The sequence below is a fragment of the Microcaecilia unicolor genome, chromosome 2, assembly GCF_901765095.1.
Source record: "Microcaecilia unicolor chromosome 2, aMicUni1.1, whole genome shotgun sequence".
Taxonomy (NCBI): Eukaryota; Metazoa; Chordata; class Amphibia; order Gymnophiona; family Siphonopidae; genus Microcaecilia; species Microcaecilia unicolor.
In genome coordinates, this window is record NC_044032.1 from 528,430,276 (window position 1) to 528,454,559 (window position 24,284).

Genomic DNA, 24,284 nt, shown 5'->3' on the forward strand with positions numbered 1-24,284 from the left:
CAAATCCAACTAGGACACCAATGAGAAAGCCATACTAGTCAAAATTGCTCCATTTACTACTAAAAAGGTCAAGACATCCAGAAATTCGCCTTGGTTTACAGAGGATCTATCCATCCTAAAAAAGGAATGTTGACGCTTTGAAAAGCAATGGAGAAAGAACAAAAATACTACTGATAAATCCAAATGGAAGTCAGCCTTCCGATACTACAAAAAGGACGTAGCTGACTCAAAATGCCAATACTATAGCAGCCTAATAGGTCAAGATAATCTTGACAACAAAAAACTTTTCTCCTTAGTTAAAACACTAGCTTCCACTAATAAGGATGAACATTCACAGAAAACATGTCCCACCGCCCAAGACCTTGCTGATCATTTCGCCAATCCAAATTAGGTCCAAACTATCTAAGTAGCCCAACCAGTAGTTCAGCCTTAATCGCCGGAGATCCTACAACCCAAGCACTCAAAACTGACCAAAACTGGGAATCTTTTCAACCACTAACAGCTGAGGATGTAAGATCAATACTGTTGAAATGCTCCCGACTGATTCCCAAAACACCTACTAAAATCCGTCCCTATGGAAGCAGTTAACTGGTTACTCGATGATCTCAATGAGCTGTTAAAAACTGGCTCTGTCCCCGCTGATATGGGCAAAATTGTTCTCACTCCACTACTGAAGGGATCTGGGTTAAACATAGCATCGCCTGTAAACTACCATCCAGTGGCAAGCATACCCCATTTTACTAAAGCATTAGAAACCTACATTAGTAAACAACTCTGTTTTTATCTAGAAAAAATTTCTGTTTTACACTGGTCACAATTTGGCATCAGATTGTCACGTGGAGGGACATAATCGAAAGGGGCGCCCAAGTTTTCCTGAGGACATCCTCGCAGGACGTCCCGGTGAAGGGGCGGGGAAACCTGTATTATCAAAACAAGATGGGCGTCCATCTTTCGTTTCGATATTACGGTCGGGATGCCCAAATCGTGAAATTTAGGTCGACCTTAGAGATGGTCGTCCTTAGAGATGGCGTCCCCGATTTTCGGTGATAATGGAAACCGAGGATGCCCACCTCAGAAATGACCAAATCCAAGCCATTTGGGCGTGGGAGGATCCAGAATTAGTAGTGCACTGGTCCCCCTCACATGCCAGGACACCCTAGGGGGCACTGCAGTGGACTTCAGAAATTGCTCCCAGATGCATAGCTCCCTTACCTTGGGTGCTGAACACCCCCAAACACCTCCCCCCAAAACCCACTACCCACAACTGTACAACACTACCATAGCCATAAGGGGTGAAGGGGGGCACCTACATGTGGGTACAGTGGGTTTCTGGTGGGTTTTGAAGGGCTCACATTTACCACCACAAGTGTAACAGGTAGGGAGGGATGGGCTTGGGTCCGCCTGCCTGAAGTGTACTGCACCCACTAAAACTGCTCCAGGGATATGCATACTGCTGTTATGGAGCTGGGTATGACATTTGAGGCTGGCAAAAAATATTTAAAAGTTGTGTTTTTTTTAGGGTGGCAAGGGGTTAGTGACCACTGGGGGAGTAAGGGGAAGTCATCCCCGATTCTCTCCGGTGATCATCTGGTCAGTTTGGGCACCTTTTTGAGGCTTGGACATAAGAAAAAATGGACCAAGTAAGGTCGCTCAAGTGCTCGTCAGGTACGCCTTTCTTTTTTCCATTATCGGTCGAGGACGCCTATGTGTTAGGCACGCCCCAGTCCCGCCTTCGCTATGCTTCTGACACGCCCCCGTGAACTTTGGTCATCCCCATGACAGAAAGTGGTTGAGGACGCCCAAAATCGGCTTTCGATTATGCCAATTTGGCAACCCTGGGAGAAAGAAGCCCATCTCCCGATTTGTGTTGAAAGATGGGTGCCCTTCTCTTTCGAAAATAAGCCTGATAGTACAAAAAACATTACTGCTAGCTCAAACTGCATATGTCAAACAACACCTATGCAAAAGCAACCAAGTAATTTTTCTCCAGTTCAATGTATTGGCAGTGTTTGATGCGGTTGACCACACATTGCTACTCAAACACCTGGATCAGATAGGAATAATAGAGTGTGTGCTCAAATGGGTCAGTGAATTCCTTTCAAATTGAAGCTATTCTGTTAAGCAAAACAACCAACTTTCCAACTACTGCACTACTAACTTCAGGGTCCCCCAGGGATGTCCCTTCTCACCGATGCAGTTCAACCTCTTTATGCCATCCCTTGCCTCAATACACCTGGGACTTAATGAACTACTATTATCCTACACGGAGGACATCCTGCTTCTCTTATCAGTAACACATCAAATGAAGATCCAACTCAGTCTGTAGCAAATGGTATGAGTGAGGTTAGCACCTGTGCCCTGACCAATAAACTGAAACTGAATGCACAAAAACACCAAGGTCCTGTGATTCCAAAATCCGGGAGTTAAGGTCCCATCATCAATATCTTTGTCCAATGATCAAAGCTTTACAGTCATATCTGAAACCAGAGTATTAGGGGTCTGACTTGATTCTTCACTCACCTTCTCTTCCCATATTAATCAGCTATGTTAGAAAACTATTGAAAATGAGACAGCTACATCTTGTCAGACCATTTTTTGACCAGAAAGCCTTCACACTACTAGCCCAAATGTTATTCCAACATCACTTGGATTACTGTAACCTTCTATTTCTTAGTATTAAGAGTCAATATCAGAAAAAACCTGCAAATCATACAGAATATAGCTGCAAGACTAATATACAGATTGAATAGATATACTAATAGCACCGAAACTGTCCTAATCACCCTCCTGGCCAAATTCAAGCAGGAGATTGCCATAGGCAAAAGCATACTCCTCCTCCAGTTCGACATGTTGAGCGCATTCGACATGGTAAACCACAACATACTACTAAGAATACTAGGCCACTTCGGGATTGAAGGAAACATACTTAACAGGATCAAAGGCTTTCTAACCACCAGAACTTATCAACTAAAATCAAAGTCAAACATATCACCACCATGGACAGCAGTCTGCAGAGTACCTCAAGGATCACCATTATCACCAATACTCTTCAATATGATGATGATTCCACTGGCACAGTCCTTATCCAACCGAGGTCTTAACCTATTCATTTATGCAGATGATGTTACAATATACATCCCCTTCAGACATGATCTGACAGAAATAACCAACAAAATCAACGATAGTCTGAACATCAAGGACTCTTTGGCAAACTCATTCCAACTGAAACTGAACACCGAAAAAAAACACATTGCCTCATCCTCTCCTCTCCATATAACAAATACAAACCCACAACCATAAATACTCCAGGACATACTCTCCCTACCTCGGACAGTTTGAAAATACTCGGTGTCACACTCGATCGCAACCTTACCCTCGAGAGCCAAGTAAACTCTGTATCAAAGAAAATGTTCTATTCAATGTGGAAGCTCAAATGATTAAAACCTTTCTTTCCAAGAGCAACTTTTTGATACCTAATACAATCAATGGTTCTAAGCCATGCAGATTATTGCAACGGAATCTACGTGGGCTGCAAAGAACAACTCATAAAAAACTCCAGACCGCCTAAAATACAGCAGCCAGGCTGATATGCAGCAAAACACGCTTCGAAAGTGCCAAACCCCTCCGAGAAAAGTTGCATTGGCTCCCAATCAAAGAACGGATCATCTTCAAAATCTGCACCTTGGTCCACAAAATCATGTACGGCGTAGTCCCAGAATACATGATAGACCTTATAGACTTCCAATAAGAAACAAAGTCAGATTGCCAAGATTCTACCTAAACCTACACTACCCAAATTGCAAAGGACTGAAATACAAAACAACTTACACAGCCGGCTTCTCCTACATAAGCGCACAACTATGGAATGGGCTCCCAAAAGCTGTGAAAACAATCCACGACTATTTGAACTTCAGGAAATCACTAAAAACCTACCTCTTCAAAAAAGGCCTACCCCAACGACCCCATATAACCCTCTTCACCTACTAACACAGCATGACTATGATCGAACAGGACATCACGCAATCACCATCCATTCTGATCATCCACTTATATCTCATACGATCACTGTACAACTTTGTATTTGTTATCCACCGACTGGGCAAGCGCCTTTGACGGTACTATGTAAGCCACATTGAGCCTGCAAATAGGTGGGAAAATGTGGGGTACAAATGCAACAAATAAAATAAAATAAATGTTTCAACTCATCTAAACAAATTGCAGTGGCTTCCTATTACATAAAGACTGAGGTTCAAAGCTGCTTGTTCAGTTTTTCAAATCTTACAGGGCTTCTCCTCTGAACTGCTAAGACCGCTTCACAATATCTGGTCCAATCTAACAGACTGAAAGAACAAGTAATGCTAGCATCACCATTTCAAAAAATTCAAAATCAGCAGATTTTCAGCTCTTCATTCCTCATACTTGAAGTCAAAATATGGAACTCTTTCTGTTCCCAACAGAACAGAAAACAGCTACACAGCTACATCAAATTCAGGAAGAGGGTAAAAAACCTCTCTCTTCCCAAAGTCTGCTTCATAGTAATCCACCATGACTTCTACTTCCTAGTATCATCCATTATCCTTTCCTTTAATGTTTTTAATCTCATGCATTTTACTAGTGGTCTCTAATGTTTCTCATACCACACACTAAAACTATCTGCTTTTGTCTCACCTAGAATGCAAGGCGCACTGAACCCTGGAAAGGGGATGTTAGTGATGTACAAGAATTGAATTGAATTGAATATCGAAAATGCTCCTCCATGTATCTCAGCAATGTAATGCTCACTTATCCAGAGAGGATTCCCTGCTCTCAGCAATTCCTCAGGAAAGTAAAATGAGGATCAGCATTTATACCTTCTCTGAAATAGGCATCAGTGTGAGCTAATTGCTCAATTGGACTTTAATTTTGCTCTTCCTGGATGTCTGTTAGTGTATGTACTGGCACATAGATATTCAAAAACCTGAGTGATGCCTATTTTTTAAAATATGTTCCTTGATAAAGCAAACAACCCCCCCCCCAAAAAAAAAAAAAAAAAAAAAAAAAAACCTTGTCTCGATTGTACATTTTCTAGAATCCTTATACCTATGTTATAAAAGGCTCCACATTCTTTTTTGCTTGTTTTCTAACACTATCCAATGCATTTTATTCTTCAGTCCTACAGAAATCAAGAAACTGATTTTTAATTTAAAGGTCTTTTACCTAAACCCTCCCCCTAGATTACTCATATTAATTAGGTGTTCTGCCTTGTCAATTTTCCTTACCATGTTACAGAAGCAGGCTGGCAGCTTCACATTCTGTTCCAAATGCAAACAGAATGTCTATTGCTGTTTATCACAAGATTTGATACAGAAGTCTGGAAAAAGACCATACCCCCTGATATTCAAAGGCATTTAACCAGGCAGGATCAGCATCTGGCTGGTTAAATGCCATGTGGAGGGGCATTTTCGAAAGGGACGTCCATGTTTTGATATGGACGTCCTCGTAAAACATCCCGATCCAGGGGCGGGGAAACCTGTATTTTCGAAACAAGATGGACGTCCATCTTTCATTTCGAAACTACCGTCAGGGACGTCCAAATCCTTAAATTTGGTCATCCCTAGATTTGGTCGTCCCTAGACTTGGTCGTTTCTGATTTTCAGCGATAATCGAAACTAAGGACGTCCATCTCACAAACGACCAAATGCAAGCCATTTGGTCATGGGAGGAGCCAGCATTCGTAGTGCACTGGTCCCCCTGACATGCCAAGACACCAGCTGGGCACCCTAGGGGGCACTGCAATGGACTTCATAAATTGCTCCCAGGTACATAGCTCCCTTACCTTGTGTGCTGAGCCCCCCAAACCCTCCCAAAACCCACTACCCACAACTGTACACCACTACCATGAACCTCATGGGTGAATGGGGGGCACCTAGATGTGGGTACAGTGGGTTTGTGATGGGTTTGGGAGGGCTCGCTGTTTCCTCCACAAAAGTATCAGGTAGGGAGGGTATGGGCCTGGGTCTGTCTGCCTGAAGTGCAGTGCACCCATTAAAACTGCTCCAGGGACCTGCACACTGATATCATGGATCTGAGTGTGACATCTGAGGTTGGCAATCACTATTGTTAAAGATATGTTTTGAGGGTGGGAGGGGGTTAGTGACCACTGGGAGAGTAAAGCGAGGTCATCCCCGATTCTCTCCAGTGGTGATCTGGTCATTTCGGGCACCTTTTTATGCCTTGATCGTAAAAAAAACATGACCAGGTAAAATCATCCAAGTGTTCATCAGGGATGTCCTTCTTTTTTTCCATTATGGGTCAAGGACGTCCAAGTGTTAGGCATGCTCAAGTCCCACCTTCATTACGCCTCCAGCACGTCCCCATGAGATTTGGCAGTCCCTGTGATGGATTGCAGTTGGGGACGTCCAAAATCGGCTTTCGATTATACCGATTTGGACATTTTTGTGAGAAGGACGTCCATCTTCCGATTCGTGTCGAAAGGTGGGGGCGTCCTTCTCTTTAGAAAATGAGCCCACTAATCAGCTATCTGCTGATATTCAGTGGGACATGGCCGGCCATGTCCCTTTGAATATTGCCAGTTAGCGGCTAGCCGGTTATATCGGGTAATTTAACTGGTTATCTGCCGATTGTCGACACATCACTGCTTAACTTTAGCGGCCATTTGTGGCTGCATGCAAGGCAGTTATATCTTTGGCCGGTTTGACTTTGACTGGCCAGCACTGAATATCAGCTTGGCCGGTCAAAGTCAAACTGGTCAAAGGTAAACTGGATATTTAATGCTGGTCACTAGAAATAGCCCAGCATTGAATATCCAGTTGTAGCGCTGACCACAGGAGTTAGACCGACTAACTCCTACAGTCTGAATATCGGCCCTCATGTATGCAGCTGAGCGATCTGCATGAAGGAGCCACCCAGAGCAGTTTGCCACTGAGCTAAAGTCCTCCTCAAAGCTGGCACTGAAGGCTCAACCCAAGGCCTGTATAGCCATACTAGATACCTTTTGGCTTATTTATATTGGGAGAGACCCAGGAATGTCACTTCTCCGGCTAAAGCTGAAACCAGAACTTTTGAGTGCTTGAACAAGGGTTGTGAAAGAGTTTGTACTGAGACCAATCAGAGTCATTGAAGCTTCAATGAATCTCTTTGAAATATGATTCCATGAGGTACAGGAGGCGCCACACTATTCAAAGATGCCATGTCTAGAGGTGAGCAGTGCCTTCCAGTCTCAAACAATGCTACACCAATCTGAAGAAGTGGAATTTTTAACAGTGACCTTTGGAGAACTGTGGGGGTCATTCACTCCTGTATGAGAGTAATCCGTATGCTGTCATCAGGATTTTTGACATGGAATTGGAGAGGAGAATTATAAAAGTGATTTCTTAACACACCAGGAATGTCATTTGAGAAGTATCTAGACAAGTAAATTGCAACTTTTACATATATAGATCGCTTACACATGCAAATAGTGATTTTAGAGAGGCACTATTGGCATATGTATATCCCCTGGGATGCAGAGAATTGAAGGGAGCATGGTAGGGACCTAGATTGGGCATACATTAAAAATGGATACGCACTTTCTATTTTAAACTGGGAAGCCACATCTATAATAATAATAACAAACAATTTTAGTTGGTCTTTGCACTTGTCCACAGACTCTGCATATGTAATTTCCCTGTTTAGACCTGGGATCTAAATCAAAGGACAAGTGCAAACAATGATGGGACTCTCCCCTAACTCTCCACCTTATATCAGCATCAATCCCTCCCCCCAGCTTCAATATCAAAACAGAGATCCTTGGTAAAGTGTTGGGGGAGGGTGTCTGGAAACTCATGGTAGAAGGCTGATGGCGGCGGGGGGGGGGGGGGGGGGTCTGCTGCTGATGTCGTTGGTGGGGATTTGATGGGGGTGAGATGAATAAATGCTTTAGGGGGCAGGAGTTGGATACCTTTCCTACCACTGGCCTCTGTTAGAAATAGCAGTCCATTATGTTCCTGGCTGCAGCAATGCTCATTGAAGAGCTTAGAATGCTCTTTCTTTTGTGAGGTCTTTTTGTAAAATCAATATTCCTGCCTGATGAGCCAGCTTGTATTTGCCAGCATCCTTCTAGGTAGTTTACAAAATGCTCAATTTTTAGCAGTCTTTTGTAAAATACAGGAGGAACTAAGCATGCCTAGACCTGGGTGTCTTAAATCTCTTTTCAGCTATGCATTAATATCCCACCATTGAACACTTTCAGGATTATTTTCGAAAAAGAAGGACGCCCATTGTCCGACACAAATTGGAAGATGGCCGTCCTTCTCACAGGGTCGCCCAAAATCGGTATAATCAAAAGCCGATTTTGGGCATCCCCAACTGCTTTCCATCGCGGGGATGACCAAAGTTCCCGGGGGCGTGTAAGAGGTGTAGCGAAGGCGGAACGGGCGTGCCTAACACATGGGCATCCTTGACCCAATATTGGGGAAAAAAAGGGCGTCCCTGACGAGCATTTGGATGACTTTACCTGGTCCTGTTTTTCTTACGAACAAGGCACAAAAAGGTGCCTGAACTGACCAGATGACCACTGGAGAGAATCTGGTATGACCTCACCTTACACCCCCAGTGGTCACTAGCCCCCTCGCACCCTCAAAAAAAATCTTTTAAAATATTTTGTGCCAGCCTCTTTGCCAGTCTCAAATGTCATACTCAGGTCCATGACAGCAGTATGCATGTCCCTGGAGCAGTTTTAGTGGGTGCAGTGAACTTCAGGCAGGCGGACCCAGGCCCATCCCCCCCTACCTATAACTTTATGGTGGTAAATGTGATCCCTCCAAAACCCACCAGAAACCCACTGTACCCACATGTAAGTGCCCCCCTTCACCCGTAAGGGCTATGGTAGTAGTGTACAGTTGTGGGTAGTGGGTTTTGGGGGGGCTCAGCACACAAGGTAAGGGAACTATGTACCTGTGAGCTTTTTCTGAAGTCCACTGCAGTGCCCCCCTAGGGTGCCCGGTTGGTGTCCTGGCATGTGAGGGGGACCAGTGCACTACGAATGTTGGCTCCTCCCACGACCAAAGGGCTTGCATTTGGTCATTTCTGAGATGGGCGTCCTTGGTTTCGATTATTGCCCCAAATCAGAAACGACCATGTCTAGGGATGACCAAATTTGAGGATTTGGACGTCCCTGACAGTAGTTTTGAAACGAAAGATGGACGTCCATCTTGTTTCAAAAATATGGGTTTCCCCACCCCTGGTTCGGGATGTTTTGCGAGGACGTCCTCATCAAAACTTGGGCGTCCTTTTCGATTATGCCCCTCTTTGACTCCTAGTAGTTTGTCAAGCAGTTATCCCTTGGTACCTTCCCTTTGAGGTCAAACATTTTAGCACTGACACAAGTATGGCACCCCAAGCCTATCTCAGTGCTGTTCAACTGAGACAAGTTGTATGATTTTGGAGTTGGTATCAGTCAGAGAACACAGATGTCAGAATAAGCAGAAGGGTAGATATGTAAAGGAGTACAATATCGATTGAAGTCCTTAACTGTAGGCAGGGTACCAAAGATAGCAGCTCAGAGGTCATATTCCTTTTAGTGTTCTAGGCAAATATCTGTAGGATTAAGAAAATGTCTGGATACCAAAGTAGCAGTTCAATTTGTTATACAAAATGGAATGCTTAGAAAATGATAGGAGAGTGAACAAGAGTGAACCCAGCTTTATCTCTGCAGCAGCAATGAGTAAATTTTGTTACCAGTATTGTTTGTCCTAACTTTGTAAACAATCTTTGTGATTACCGGCTGGATTGGCTGATCAATGCAGGCAGAACCAATCAAGTAGGCATGAAAGCCACTATTGGCTCCAAGCTGGTTGAAATAACATAAATAATGTCTGCTCTTCAAGGATTTCTTGATTCTGCTAAACTAGAAACTTTAAACTGAATTCTACTGGTTTCAGTGTAGGCAAATAAAAATGTAGTCCTTGTCCCTACATAAGATACCTGATGCAACTGCAGTGTAACAATCCATGGTTCAGCAGAGAATCCATATTGTGGTTTCATGTGTCATATGCAGACACAATGGCTGTCCACTTTATGCTGTACAGTCAGAATTCCATAGGGCTTGATTGTTCAAGTTAGGTTCTGCAATGCACATGGAATGGTAGTCAAGAGCATATTCCCAACAGTGCCAGCACATACAGTGCATGTGTATGTTCTGAAATAATCTCTAAGATCAATAAAGAATTTGAAAGCAAAATGTCTAAATCATAAATAATCCACCAAATATTTTGCTAAAGAATGCCAGTGAACAAAGACCAACTGTATATCGATTTTAAACAATTGAAACCTCAACTGCCACTGGGGGTACCACAGTTTAACCTCTCCACACACTGGCTTCATTGGCTTCTCCATTATCATTGGTTTCTATAGTGAACCCGAAAAAAAAAAAGGAACACTGGAAAACAACTCTACAGGAGAAAAAAATGAAGTAGAGCCCAGGGGATTAACATCAGCTGAAGTATTGAGTATGTAAATTTAAAGTCTGAATAGCTTTAAGAAATCACTAAGGGGGCCTTTAACAAAGGCGTGGTAGTGGTTTTAGTACACACTAATGATCAGTGCAAGCTAAACCCTAGAGATGCCCAAAGGAATATATGGTTATCTCCATCATTTAGCGCACACTTATTTTTAGCACATGCTAAAACCGCTAACACGCCTTTGTAAAGGGGGCAACTAAAATAACTAAACAGTATAGTCTATTTCAGTAGGCATTCAATAACCCCAACATTTCATATTGAGCTTAGAAAAAAAAACCTTTTAAATTGAAAAATCCCATTGTACACAATGAATAATTAATCTCTCAGCTGAAAAGGCAAAATGCCAGCCTTAAATTTCAGCAGGCGATTCAAAACATAGCCATTGTCCAGCACAGCAAAAGAAACATTGTTTTGCTGTGCTGGACAATGGGTGGTGTTTTTTTTTACTTTCAGCTGAGAGATAAGTTATTCATTGTGCACAATGGTTTTTTAAATTTAAGAGGTATTTTTTTCTGAGTTCAGTATGAAATTTTGGGGTTAATGAATGCCTATTGAAATAAAGACTATATTGTTTAGTTATTTTAGTGACTTCCAATTTTGGGGGGAACATTGTTTTTTTTCTCCTGTGGAGTTTTTTTTTCCAGTGTTCCTTTTTTTGGGGATTCACTATAAAAATCAATAATAGAAGATCACAATATGGTACCCCCTATGGCAGCTAAAGGTTTCAATTGTTTAAATTCTTTAGTAACATAGTAAACAACAGCAGATAAAGACCTGAATGGTCCATCCAGTCTGCCCAACAAGATAAACTCATTTTACATGGCATGTAATACTTTATATGTATACCCAAATTTGATTTGTCCTTGCCATTCTCAGGACACAGACCATAGAAGTCTGCCCAGCACTGTTCTTGTACTAAACGTTCTGGAGCTAACATCGAAGCCCCTTAAAATTTACACTCCAGCACATCCATATCTATTCAGCTACGATCAGGGCATAGACCGTAGAAGTCTGCACAGCACTGGTTTTGCTTCCCAATTATTGGTGTTGCTACCCACTCTGCTAAGATTCCATAGATCCATTTCTTCTAAATAGGATTCATTTGTGTTTATCCACGCATATTTGAATTCCATTACCGTTTTCATCTCCACCACCTCCCACGGGAGGACATTCCTCATATCTACCACCCTTTCTGTGAAAAAATATTTCCTGACATTACTACCGAGTCTGCCCCCCTTCAACCTAAATTCATGATTTCTAGTTCTACCACCTTCCCGTCTCCGGTAAAGGTTTGTTTGTGGATTAATACCTTTCAAATATTTGAATGTCTGTATCATGTCACCCCTGTTTCTCCTCTCGCCCAAGGTATATATGTTCAGGTTGGCAAGTCTCTTCTTGTATGGTTTGTAACGCAAATCCCATTACCATTTCTGTAGCTTTTCTTTGCACCACTTCCAGTCTTTTTACATCTTTAGCAAGATATGGCCTCCAAAACTGAACACAATACTCCAAGTGGGGCCTCACCAACGACTTGTAGAGGGGCATCAACACCTCCTTTCTTCTGCTGGTTATACCCCTCTCAATGCAACCTAGCATCCTTCTGGCCACAGCTTGTCACCTTGTCACATTGTTTCTTCACCTTCATATCCTCTGACACCAACACTCCAAGGTCTCTCTCCTAAGTCGAGCTTACTAACCTCTCCCCTCCTATCAGGTATCTCTCTTTTGGGTTTCTGCACCCCAAGTGCATTTCTCTGCAATTCTTGGCATCTTGGCATTAAATTTTAACTCTGAAAATCCAGCAAAGCAGCACAAAGACTGCAATAATACTGATACAGATGCTGCACCCTGAACAGAAAAACACAGCACTTTGAAAGTGGAGAAAAAAAAAAGCCTCGGTAATGCCACCCAGCCAGCCTGAAACAACAAACTATAAGGTGTGGGCCCGGCTCACCATCATATGGCTCAAAAAGAAAAAAACTCCACTCCTCAATGTGCTAAAGTGTTCCAAACAAACTGATAAGGTAACAAACGTGTGTATACATATGGAACACAGAATGCAGTTCAATTCAATTAAATTCTGTTCCATTCAGTTCAATTCAACCGCACTGATGACACAGCCACAAAACACTTATCATTTGGATTCTTCTGTTTTCTACTATTCCTTTGACACTCCACTGTTGATATCACCACCAGGCCGGTCAGTTCATCCAAAACACCCAACAGGGAGTACCCGTTTCGCGAAAGCTGCATCAGGGGTTTCAATCCTGTATCCTTCTGCTATATCGCAAACTTAAGCAGGTAACTGAATTTAATTGAATTGAACTGTGGTAGCTCCAGATTAGTGTGTGGCAAGCCCACATTGGGCTTATCGCTGCTTTGTAAAAAGGCCCCTTAGTGAAATGGAAATAGTTTGAACAGATATGCAATAGCAATCATTTTCCTTTCTCAGTTATCATTTTTGGTTGGTTTCCTACTAATGGCTGCAGCCAAGTTCTTGAGGATATTGCATTAATCCACTTTATACTTTCAAAACACCCATAATAATGAATGCTCATCAGTTGTACTCCAATTAATTAAATGCTAAAAGACAGCACAAGGATTTTGCAGATTTCTGGCTCATAGTTTCAGAGAAAGAAAGGCCAAACAGACCAATCCCTTGCCAGTTATATTAGTAGAAGCTTTATGCTGCAGTGGCATTAATTGTTAGAACACTGACTGTCTAAGAAAATGTTTGCATGTGCAGTATGCTGTTATTATAAATGGCATTTTCTGAAGTCCAACAGCCATTTTAGTAGCCCTACATAAAATGCAAAAACATATACTTATGTTTAGACTAAAAATTCATTTTTATTTATTTTAATGTCTTCTAAGTTATATGTGACTAATACTGACTAAATGACAGTCAATCTCAGTTTTGTAAAAACAGTTGGTGCTGGCACAATCAACCCTTTAATTTAAGTGTTGGGATCAACAATTCAATTACTATGGGGACGATATTCAGACCACAGGAGGTAGGATGGGTAACTCCTGCGGTTGGCGGTGAGACTGGAAATACTGGGTTTATTTTTGGCTGGTTTAAACTTAACTGGCCAAGCCAATATTGAGTGCTGGCCAGTTAAGTTTAAACTGGCCAAAGATAGACCTGCTATTTCAGTGGCCCAATTTGGCTACCAAACTTAGGTGGCGATGTGCTGAATATTAGCAGATAGCTGGTTATATTGCATGATATAACCAGTTAGCCACTAACTCCTGGATTCTATATATAGCACACCGAATAGAGTGTGTAAATCTGTGTGCGCTAAATGAAGTAGATCCAATTAGTCTTTCTAATTGGCTGATAATAACCAATTATCAACACTAATTGGGCATAATTGGAATGTATGTGCACTTCTTTTTAGGCGTATTCTAAAAAGCGGTACATGTAAATTCCCACACATGCAGCCATAAAGGGAGAAGTGTGGGCGTATTGGGGCCATCAATCACATTTAAACACGTAGTTATAGAATTCAGGGAGCACACTTAAATGTAGGCACAGGCATTTACACCAGCTTTACATTGGTATAAATGGCTGTACTTAAATCTAGACGTGTCCACCTGGCCTATGTGCTATTTTATAAACCATGTCTGAATGTAGACGTGGCTTATAGAATACTGCTAGGCATGTGAATTGGATGTGCCTAGATGATAGTATCCATATATATAGAATCTGGGCATAAGTGCTGACCGGGAATATTCAGTGGCAGATTACCGATTATCTCCTGCTGACTATTCACAGATAGCCAGTTAAGAGAATTTAACTGGCCAGGTTAAATAACGTTGAATTTTTTTTTTTTTTTTGGGGGGGGTGTATATTGAGCACCTCTATCCATATATAGGTAGTGGCGCTGAATGTACGTTTAAGGTGGTAACTGTGCTGGAACTATCCATTGAACAGGCCTAAACTTAATGGATAACTTCTCCTCTTAGTAGCTGAATTTTGCTGCCGAATGGATAATTTTTAGGATAGGATAAACTTTATTAGGGGTATGTTTACTAAAGGACATTAAGCACTTAACATGTGCTAACCCGGTTACTACATGGCTGTTTTCAGGCATTCTGCGGTAAAATACCTGTTAGCATATTTTATGAGAACCATGCTTTCACTGTCTTATTACCTACACTGAGCTTCAAAAAGAACAAAAAATGTTCTGTATACATTTCTTCTCTTCACAATGCCTAATATCCATTCTAACCTTCCTAGGATAGCAAGACTTCAGATATATAAACTACACAGTACAGGCACTATCGAAATGGGGAGGGAGGGTATTAAAGAAAACAAACATAGTCATTAGAACTCCGCTACCATCATGTGATCGATGTGATAGCTTGGGACTGCTTCATTTGAGCATAGACTTTGTACTACCATTTTCACTATCATCCTTAGCCAAGCAGTGTAGTGAACACTACAGTTCTCCTGTGACATCATCACACTGTGACAAGATCAAGGATAAAACCCCACAGAGAATGTAGCATACTGCTGCAGCCATGCTGATGAAGGGGCATGTCCCTTTATCTGCTCTTTCATGTGTACTTTGTATGAACAGAAATCTTAATATATATTTAATCATAATGTTTGATGAAATATACACTGTTTACTTTAGAATAGGATTCACTGACAAAATTTGACCAACAACTGAGGTAGGTCACTACCATATTGATGTGATAACAGGATACAAATTCTGTCTTGGATTACTATGGAATAGTTATCTATATATTGAACAGGTGTTTCTATACTCCATAATATAATATTAAATAATTTATATCCATTTTATTTAATTAAGAGCTTGAGAACTTAAAATTGTCGTTGTCAAATCAAGATATTTGAGGAACAAAATTAGTATAAAAGTAGATCTTATAATTGTACACTTTTGATATTTTTGGTATAACAGAAACATGGGTGACAGTAACAGATATATTTTATGTGAATAAAATATGTCTTCTTGATTATTCCGTTTTCTAGAGCATAGATAGAAGCAGCAAAGGAGGAGGTTAGCTTTAAACCTGTATGACAAAATAGTGTTGTTTCCTATGATATGCTTTCCAATGGATAATTCAGATTCGGTTATTATCAAAGCCAAAGTATTATCCATTTGCTTAGTTACATTCCACCCCAATGTTTTATAACTCTCTTGTTTTGAAACACCTGGTCTTGGAGTGGCAAGGGAAAAAATTGGGGGTCCAAGACAAAGTATGGAACCATGGTGTAAACTTGGATGCTTTTTTTTTTGTCATTCCATTTCCAGATTTTTGGAGTAGTGAAATGCTGTTTTTATCATGTTCAACAATCGCATAGGGTTCGGGTGTTCTTTACTGTTCAGGATTTTGTTGCATTAGTTCTTATATTTATTTTTGTAATGTTCTTTATGTGACCTCCCCTGAAAATTGCCTCTGGTACAGGCAGAAGGTGGGAGGATTTTCATGGAGGTCACTAAGGAAACAGAGCTGACACTGACAGCCTGGTAGGAGAATTAGAACAAAGTCCAGCCCTAGGGGGCAGGGGCATGAGCTGATAAAAGTGATTGCTTGGAGAAACTTCTAATCTTTGGTACCCAAGGGTAAAGTCCTAGCAACCAAAACAGGAGAATTTTGCAAATATGGTGTTTGGAAGCCTCTGCACAAGGTGCCTGCAGTAGTGTTTCCAACTTGGGAACGAAGTAGGGGTGCCAGGGGATAACTGCCACAGGTAGGAGAAGTGGGAGCAGGCATACCTCAATTGTGGCAGGACTTGCATTGCAGTGAATGGACCCTGTTCCAGAATGGGACAGAAAGTAACTGAGGAGATTAGGTGAAGAGGACCGAGGACTGAAAGGGATCAGTGTGGAGATTACCACATACTGACGCCTGGCAGGAAATAGAGGAGATTTGATAAGTACTTTGTTCTGGTTGCAAATAGAGGTGATTTAAGAGAGTTTGAATTACCTTGAATTGCCTGATATCATGTGGGGACTATGTTTGTACTGTGCTGACCATCTGAAGAAAAGCACCCTGAATTGTACAGACCAAGTTGACAAGTTTATGACTAAAAAACCACCAGTGGGCAAAAATGGATGAACAGTCTTTATTGGCAAAACACCTTGTATAAAAAATACAACACAATAAATATATCATTATGCACAAAAATAAGTATCCGTCGTAACACATGTACAGCACTAGTCACAAGAATAGGGTAAAAAACTAGAACGGGAAGCAATAGTGGAGTGGAGGAGTGGCCTAGTGGTTAGGGTGGTGGACTTTGGTCCTGGGGAACTGAGGAACTGAGTTTGATTCCTGGCACAGGCAGCTCCTTGTGACTCTGGGCAAGGCACTTAACCTTCCATTGCCCCATGTAAGCCGCATTGAGCCTGCCATGAGTGGGAAAGCGCGGGGTACAAATGTAACAAAAAAAAATACAAAAAAATATATGGAATATAAAACAGGCTAAAAAGGAGACGAACAAAACTGAACTGTGCTAGTGGTGTATGGACAAAATATAAGTGCTAAAATGATACACTTGATGTAAAAAAAAGTCACACAAACAACAACACTAACTAGAAACATTGATTGCAAAGAATTAAATGCTAAGGGGGTCTTTTACTAAGGCGCGCTAGCGTTTTTAGCGTGTGCTAAAAATAGGCGCACGCTAAAAACTAGATGCCCATAGGAATACATTGGCATCTCTAGCATTTAGTGTGTGCCTATTTTTAGCCTTAGTAAAAGACCCCCCTAAGATCTTTACTAACAGTGCTTACGGTGTATGAAGAAAAACCAGTGTTACAAAGTGTATAAAACATATATATGTGAAAGCCTACCTGACTGTCACAATTGCAGTTCACAGATGTGTGGTGGTGGAGGCATATGCAGTCAGATATGCTACTTCCCTCTTGGCATCCTTAACCTAGCTGTTCCCTGAACTTTTAAACTTCTTGTACCATGTCCTCCTGGCTTCACCCCTCATTTGACTTCCTCCTTGGGTGAAGCTATGGGTCACTGCAGCTCCTTGTGACTCTGAGCAAGTCACTTAACCCTCCATTGCCCCTGGTACAAAATAAGTACCTGAATATATGTAAACCGCTTTGAATGTAGTTGCAAAAACCTCAGAAAGACGGTATATCAAGTCCCATTTCCCTTTTAAAGAGGTTCTGACACTGTGAGGGAGTATCCTTAAGGGGAAGTGGCAGCCTCCTATAGATTCCTTCACATGATTATTATCCTGACATTCTCTAAGTAACTGGTTTCCCTTGCCAGTTTAGCATTTGGGAAGAAAGGAAAAACCATGGAGGTTAAGGGGGAACCCCCTCCCTAATCCCTCTAGTGGAGTGCTGCTCAGTAGCAGCTGGTTGCTAAATCCTAAATGTGCTTGGTAGCTGGTGTACCTTCGGACGTGAATCTTTTTGGTCAATTTAGGGATATGTTTACTAAGGTGTGCTACAGGCGTGTTAGCGTTTTTAACTTGCGTTAATGGTTGACAAGCATTAAACGCTAATGTGCCCATAGGAATGTATTTGTGCATTAGCATTTAACGCTCCTTAACTTTAAAGGCGCGTTAAAAATGCTAATGCACTTTAGTAAACATAGCCCTTAGTCTCCTTCTGAAAAGGGAAATAAATGTCTATGAACTTTCCAGTCACCCATTCCCTAGAATGAATTCAAGAGACAAATTCAGATGGCATGAGTAAATTAATACAAAATATAACATTTTCCACTTGTCCTTTGCATGGCATTACTATTCCCATCATTAAACTGATTTGAGAACAGATAGCTGATTTCTTATGCTGTTTTGTAAATTCATCTGTAAGAGAAAGAGACATGCCAGAGATCCTCCAGAAGGGAAACAAGGCCATGTTAGCTTGGATTGCAGAAGTTAAAGGCCAATCTCAAGCTTACCTTTTTTTAGCCAAATTAATTGAACAAGTTGATAGAACTCAATTAGATGATTTTCTGTTGCAACAAATAATTTTACGTAAATATCAACATTGATTTCATAGAAATTATGGTTCTGAAACATTATTGACATTATTCATTGGTAGTCTTTTAGAAGGGCTAGAAATGCCACATACTGTCTATCTATTTTATTGATAACACAGCTTCATCTGACTGTGTTATTCCATCAGTTCTCCACCCTAGAATAAATGAGGTAGGAATTGGCAAAAATATTTTAAATTGATTTAGGTGCTTGTTGTTTTTTAATGTCAGGTAGATCTCAGAAAGTACAAATGGGGGAACAGGTATCAGATTAGTGTGCATCAAAATTTGTTGATCCTCAGGATTTGGCCATTTCTTCAACACTATTTAATATTTACATAGTTTCATTGTGTAGGCTTTTAAATAAATTGGCCTTTGAATTCCAGCTATATGCTGGTGACCTTTTACATTTTGCTCCCTTCTTAGCTGTTACCGATATTGCTTCAGCAACACTTCTCAATATGTTTTCTCACATTAAGCAAACTGATGTAACCAAAATGACCAACTAATTAATTATCAGAAGCCATGATATTTTACTGGTTCAAATTATTAAATTCCAGATGAAGTTAAACTAGATTGAATCAAACAATTGTTCAGAAAGAAGTGACATATGTAGGTGCTGTTGTTGATTCAAAGCTCACAAGTAGAACACAGATAAATAAGATAATTCATGGAGTGTTTTTTTTTTTTAACTGTATATAGATAGGTGACTGCAAGCAGTTTTTGAGCAGCAGGTCTTTTGCACAGTTGTCCAGTTGGTAATTTCACCATATTTGGACTATTGTAATCTGATTTATCTAGGTCTACCTGAACAATTGACCAGTCCTATTCAAATAGGACAAAATACTGCCACACATATTACCCTGGATTCTATATAGCGCGACTTAAATTGTGTGCGCAAATCCAGTCATATTCTAGATTTGCACTTGCAATTTAATTACTTAACAAGCCAATCAGCACTGATAATTACCATTTAACTAGCAATTATTGACACTAATTGGCATTAATTAGAATTTATGTGCACAGATTGCTTGGTGTATTCTGTAAAGCACTCTGTACATCTAGTAGCGCTATAGAAATGATAAGTAGTAGTAGTAGTAAAGTGCTGTGTGTAAACTCTAATGCACTGCCAAAAAGGATGTGTGGCCATGGGCATGGAATGGGCGGGCCGTGGGCATTCTGAAAATCTACATGCAGGGTTATAGAATACTCCTGCTCCGTGCCTATCACGGTGTAGGTGGATGTGCTTAGAGTTCGGCACAGGCATGGCCGCTAGACGTATTCTATAAACCACGCCTAAATCTGGGCACGGTTTACAGAATACACCTAGTTGGAAGTATTTTTGGTGCTGATTGTTCAGGTGCCATATATAGCATCTAGTCCATTATCTTTAGAATCAAAGAGTACAATCTCATCTCTCCAATTTTAAAAGCACTTCATTGGCCACTGGTCAAATTTCAGCACCAGTTCTATGCATATGCTTGGTTTATAAAGCCTTTTGACTATCATTAGATAATGAACAATATGATATTAAATAGCATGATGCACTGTTCTGGGCAGCAGTGGAGAAACACTGCTGCTGCTGCCTGCCAACACTACCACAGCTCAGGGTGGTTCCTGGTGGGTGTGGGGAATTGGAAGGGGAGGGGGTAGGACTCTGGGGAGGCCACTGCTGTTTTGGCCAGGACAGGATTTGACGTGTGAAGATTGGCACTGAATGGAAGAGATGGAGGGGGATTGGACATCACATTGGAGGGATTGGAAGAGGGTTCAGACCTCATGGGAAGGTCAGAAGGGGACAAGACTTAATGGGGGGGGGGGGGTCAGGAATGGCATGATATTTAATGGGAGGAGGTTGGTAGAGGGATCAGAACTCTTGGTGAAGGAGTGGAATGGGGCTTTTGACCTGCCTGGGGGGGGGGGGGCATAGGTTTGGAGGTATACCACCATGGCTTTGGGCTTCTGGGGGCTCTGGATGGAATGGGTACAGTAAATGACCTGGGTGTGCTCCCTGCATGTATCTCACAGGTTTTGCACTTAACGTTGTGTTATATTTTGCTATTAACAGAGAGAGAGAGAGAGAGTTCAAACAATTATTGATTCTGCCAAAATGGTCCAACTGGACATTATAGATGACTGATCTAACTCCAGACATGTACATTTTAGACATGGACATTCCTTTCCCTTCTTCAGTGGGGAATGGATATCTATATTTTAAGCCTGCCCAAGACCTGCCCATTAACTGCCCAAAAGATGCTTAAACCATACTTCCTTGCCAAATGCATGTTCTGCAGTTTAAGGCATTTATATCCTGGCCTTGTGAAATAAGGATTTAGATTTCCATGCAGTATGGGCATCTAAGTGTCAGTTTATGAATGTCTAATACACGAGAATAGTGTATCTAGCAAAGCACCAATGTGGCTACCAAGTGTTTTCATATTTTAAAATGCATAGATCTAAATAATCAATGTGATGTTTATTATGCTTCATTACAAATTTCAAATCAAATTTTGTGCACTGAGCCATTGTACAAATTCAAAAGGTTGTGACAGTGAAGCTGTCCATGCACAAACATATTTTCAATATGTCTTCTCCATAAGTGGATATTTTAAAATCACTCAGATTTATAGATTGTCAAACCTAGAATCATATAAATAGTCAATACTAGGAGCCGTGATTGCTTGCATGGCTGTAACATTCCCCTGTAAACAGTACTGCTGTTGGAACACAAGAATAATTATGTCAATGTCAACTCTGTTAATTGTACTAGAAAGTACATAGGTATGCTGTATGACTACATCCTTAACTCCGCAACACGAAGAGGGTCAAAGCACAAACATGAGAACTGGTTTACTGTCATTCTCATGTGGAATGCCAATCCAGAGTGCCAAGAGGCACAACACTTTTTTTTGTCATATTACTTATTATCCCTTAATTAACAACATTGTGATCGGCATTAGTTATTTTTTAAAGGGCCCCCGATGCAAGCACTCTATGCCAAAACATGGCTTGTGTTTGGTCTATTAATTACAAATTTGTCCCTATTTTGAAGATTCTTGGTGCTCTTTTTTTCGCTCTGCATCCTTAACACCAAAATTTTGTTAATCATTTGTAAAGCTGCTAATTGGGGAATATTACTGTTTAAGGATTCAGTTTCTGTTATAATCAATGTTGAAGTTTCTAAAAATTGCTCATCTTTTAAAATATGTACTGTGTGTGCAGAATTCTGCACATATAAATGACTCAGTTCTGTAAATGGGTTAATAAAGACTAGAAGGTTTGTTTTTTCAGTAGTGTAGATGACCTTGTAAAATGATGGTAAGAAGAGCAGTTGCCAGATTTTGAGCAGCAGCAGATTCCCATTGAGGCAGCTTGTGATGAAATGGCTAGCCACCCACCTGGGGTTACCCTGTGGCCATTTAGAGGGTCTATCCCCAGCACAGCTTAGGTCCTTCTGCACCTGCTGCTTGTGCTGTACACTAGCACCCTCCTCCCACCGACTGGGTCACAACTGCCTCTGGGCAAGTCTCCCGCTCTCCAGTTATCCCCAGTGATTTCTAGGTTACCGGAGTAACACTCCCAGTGGTTCCACAGTTCCCAGAAAGCACTCACAGACCCAACACACAAACCACCAGGATTCTTTATAAGTCCAGAGAAGCAGAACAAACAAACAATTGTGTTTATTCTCATAAAAATATTGAACAGTGGACAAAAATGTGCAAATAGCAAACAGTAACAAGTAACTGAAAATGGATCTATTAGAAAACTAACTAAACATCTATATACTGTCTAAACAGTACCTGGGAAGATCAGAACATATAATTGTTAACAGAGCCTTACCATAGAGATCTGTCTCCCTCTTCTTCCAGGCTAAGAGTAAAGCAACAGCCAGCCACTGCTGGGTAATATCAAACCTCCAGGTCAATCAGAGCCCAGAACACTCAAGTTTAAAATAAAAACTGGTTACATCACTACACACTTCCTGTTATCTGTGTGCCAAATAAAAGAAAGAGAAGTTAGTCCTTTGTAACAGCTTTAAGCATAAACATGCACCATCTGCTGGCCAAACTTCAGACATATTTAAGACAGGAAAATATCCAATACATTTTACAGGCTTAAACACTGTTTTCTCACATAGCTGTTTTCTGAGACGCAGCCTGCCCTGTGAGATAAGTAGTTGCTATTTTTATTATTATTCCAGCCAATATTCAGCTAGTAGAGGTGAGAGTTTTGCTGACTACCATCTGCATTATTCCTGGATATTCAGTGCTGGGTCTTGTCCGGGTTTCAGCATTGATTATCCATTCTTTTTTTTAGCCAGCTAAAATATAGCTGATTACATCAATATTCACCCCTCACCACATAAGCCATGTCGCTTAAAGATAGGACTGCTATTTATGCAGACCAATTTAAGTGGTTTACGTATACGGTGAGGGGCTGAATATCAACACCTAACCTAACTCCACCCTTGGAATGCACACGAGTTAGCCACTTTTGAATTTGATGCTAATTGGCCATTTGTGGTGGAGTTAGCTGCTTAAGTGACACTAAAAATGATGGATAGCTTTGAACAAGCAATTTAAATTGTAGACAGCCATTTCCAGCCAGTTAAATCATTTTATATATCAGTCAGATTATTTTTCAGGATTTATTTACTGCCCTTTTGAAGAAATGTATTCAAGGGGCTGTAAGTCAAACATAGGCAATAGACAATTACAGCAGTAAAAATGTTCAAATAACAATACAAGGTATGACACAGTATGCTACATTACAGTGTCAACACAATACACAGTAAGATATTTCAATAGACAACATAGGGTGTAAGGAAAGATGGAACACACAGATAAGAAAAGTAACAGTCTTGAGTTAGAAAATATAAAGGGAATAAATTTTTAAAAAGTTGCACATGAAGTCAGAAAGTTGCATGAATATAATCGCTGCTCGGGTAAGAGTGGATAAGCAAGTCCTGCTACAGTGTGTGTGTGTCTGTGTGTGTGTGTGTGATGTGCAAGTTAGTCACTTCTTCCATTAAGGGTCTGGTTAAAGAGCCACGTTTTCACAGGCTTCTTGTAGAAGAGATAGTTTTGTGCTACAAGCCTTTCAGGGAGTGCATTCTCCAGAGAAAGCTCACTGGCGAGTATCACATAAGAACACTATTAAAAAAGGCCCGTTTCTGTCACAAATGGGTGCTAGCAAGGTTTTCCTCGGAGTGTGTATGTTTGAGAGAGTGTGTGTGAGAGTGACTGTGTGAGAGAGAGAGAGAGAGACTGAATGTGCGAGTGTGTGTGTGTGACAGAGAGAGAATGAGACTGGGTGCGAGTGTGTCTGTGAGAGAGAGAGAGTGTGTGTGTGAGCATGAGAGTGTGTGCCAGGGTGTCTGTGAGAGAGAGAGAGTGTGTGTGGGAGCATGAGAGTGTGTGCCAGGGCCCCCTCCCTCCCAGTTCCAGAGTTCCCCTCCCTCCCGCCCTCTGAGTTCCAGGGTCGTCCCCCCTCCCTCCCTCCCCCCCGCCCTCCGAATTCCAGGGTATGTGTGTGAGCATGAGAGTGTGTGCCAGGGCCCCCTCCCTCCCAGTTCCAGAGTCCCCCCTCCCTCCCGCCTTCTGAGTTCCAGGGTCATCCCCCTCCCTCCCTCCTGGTTCCAGGGTCGTCCCCTCCCTGCCTCCCTCCGAGTTTCAGGGTCCCCTCCCTCCCCTGCATTCATCCATATGCAGGCAACGTCCTCTGTGCCCTGCCCCCTCCATCCATCCATGTGCAGCATCTCTCCCCTGCCCCCTCCACCTCCCTCTGAGTTCCAGGCCCCCC

At 41.5% G+C, this 24,284-nt stretch overlaps 1 protein-coding gene across 3 annotated transcripts in view; it reads left to right on the forward strand.

Annotated features, from left to right (window-relative positions):
* The window catches only part of LOC115461459 (protocadherin-7-like), a 1,080,138-nt gene that overhangs the window by 446,555 nt on the left and 609,299 nt on the right, over positions 1-24,284 (forward strand). The window lies entirely within an intron of this gene.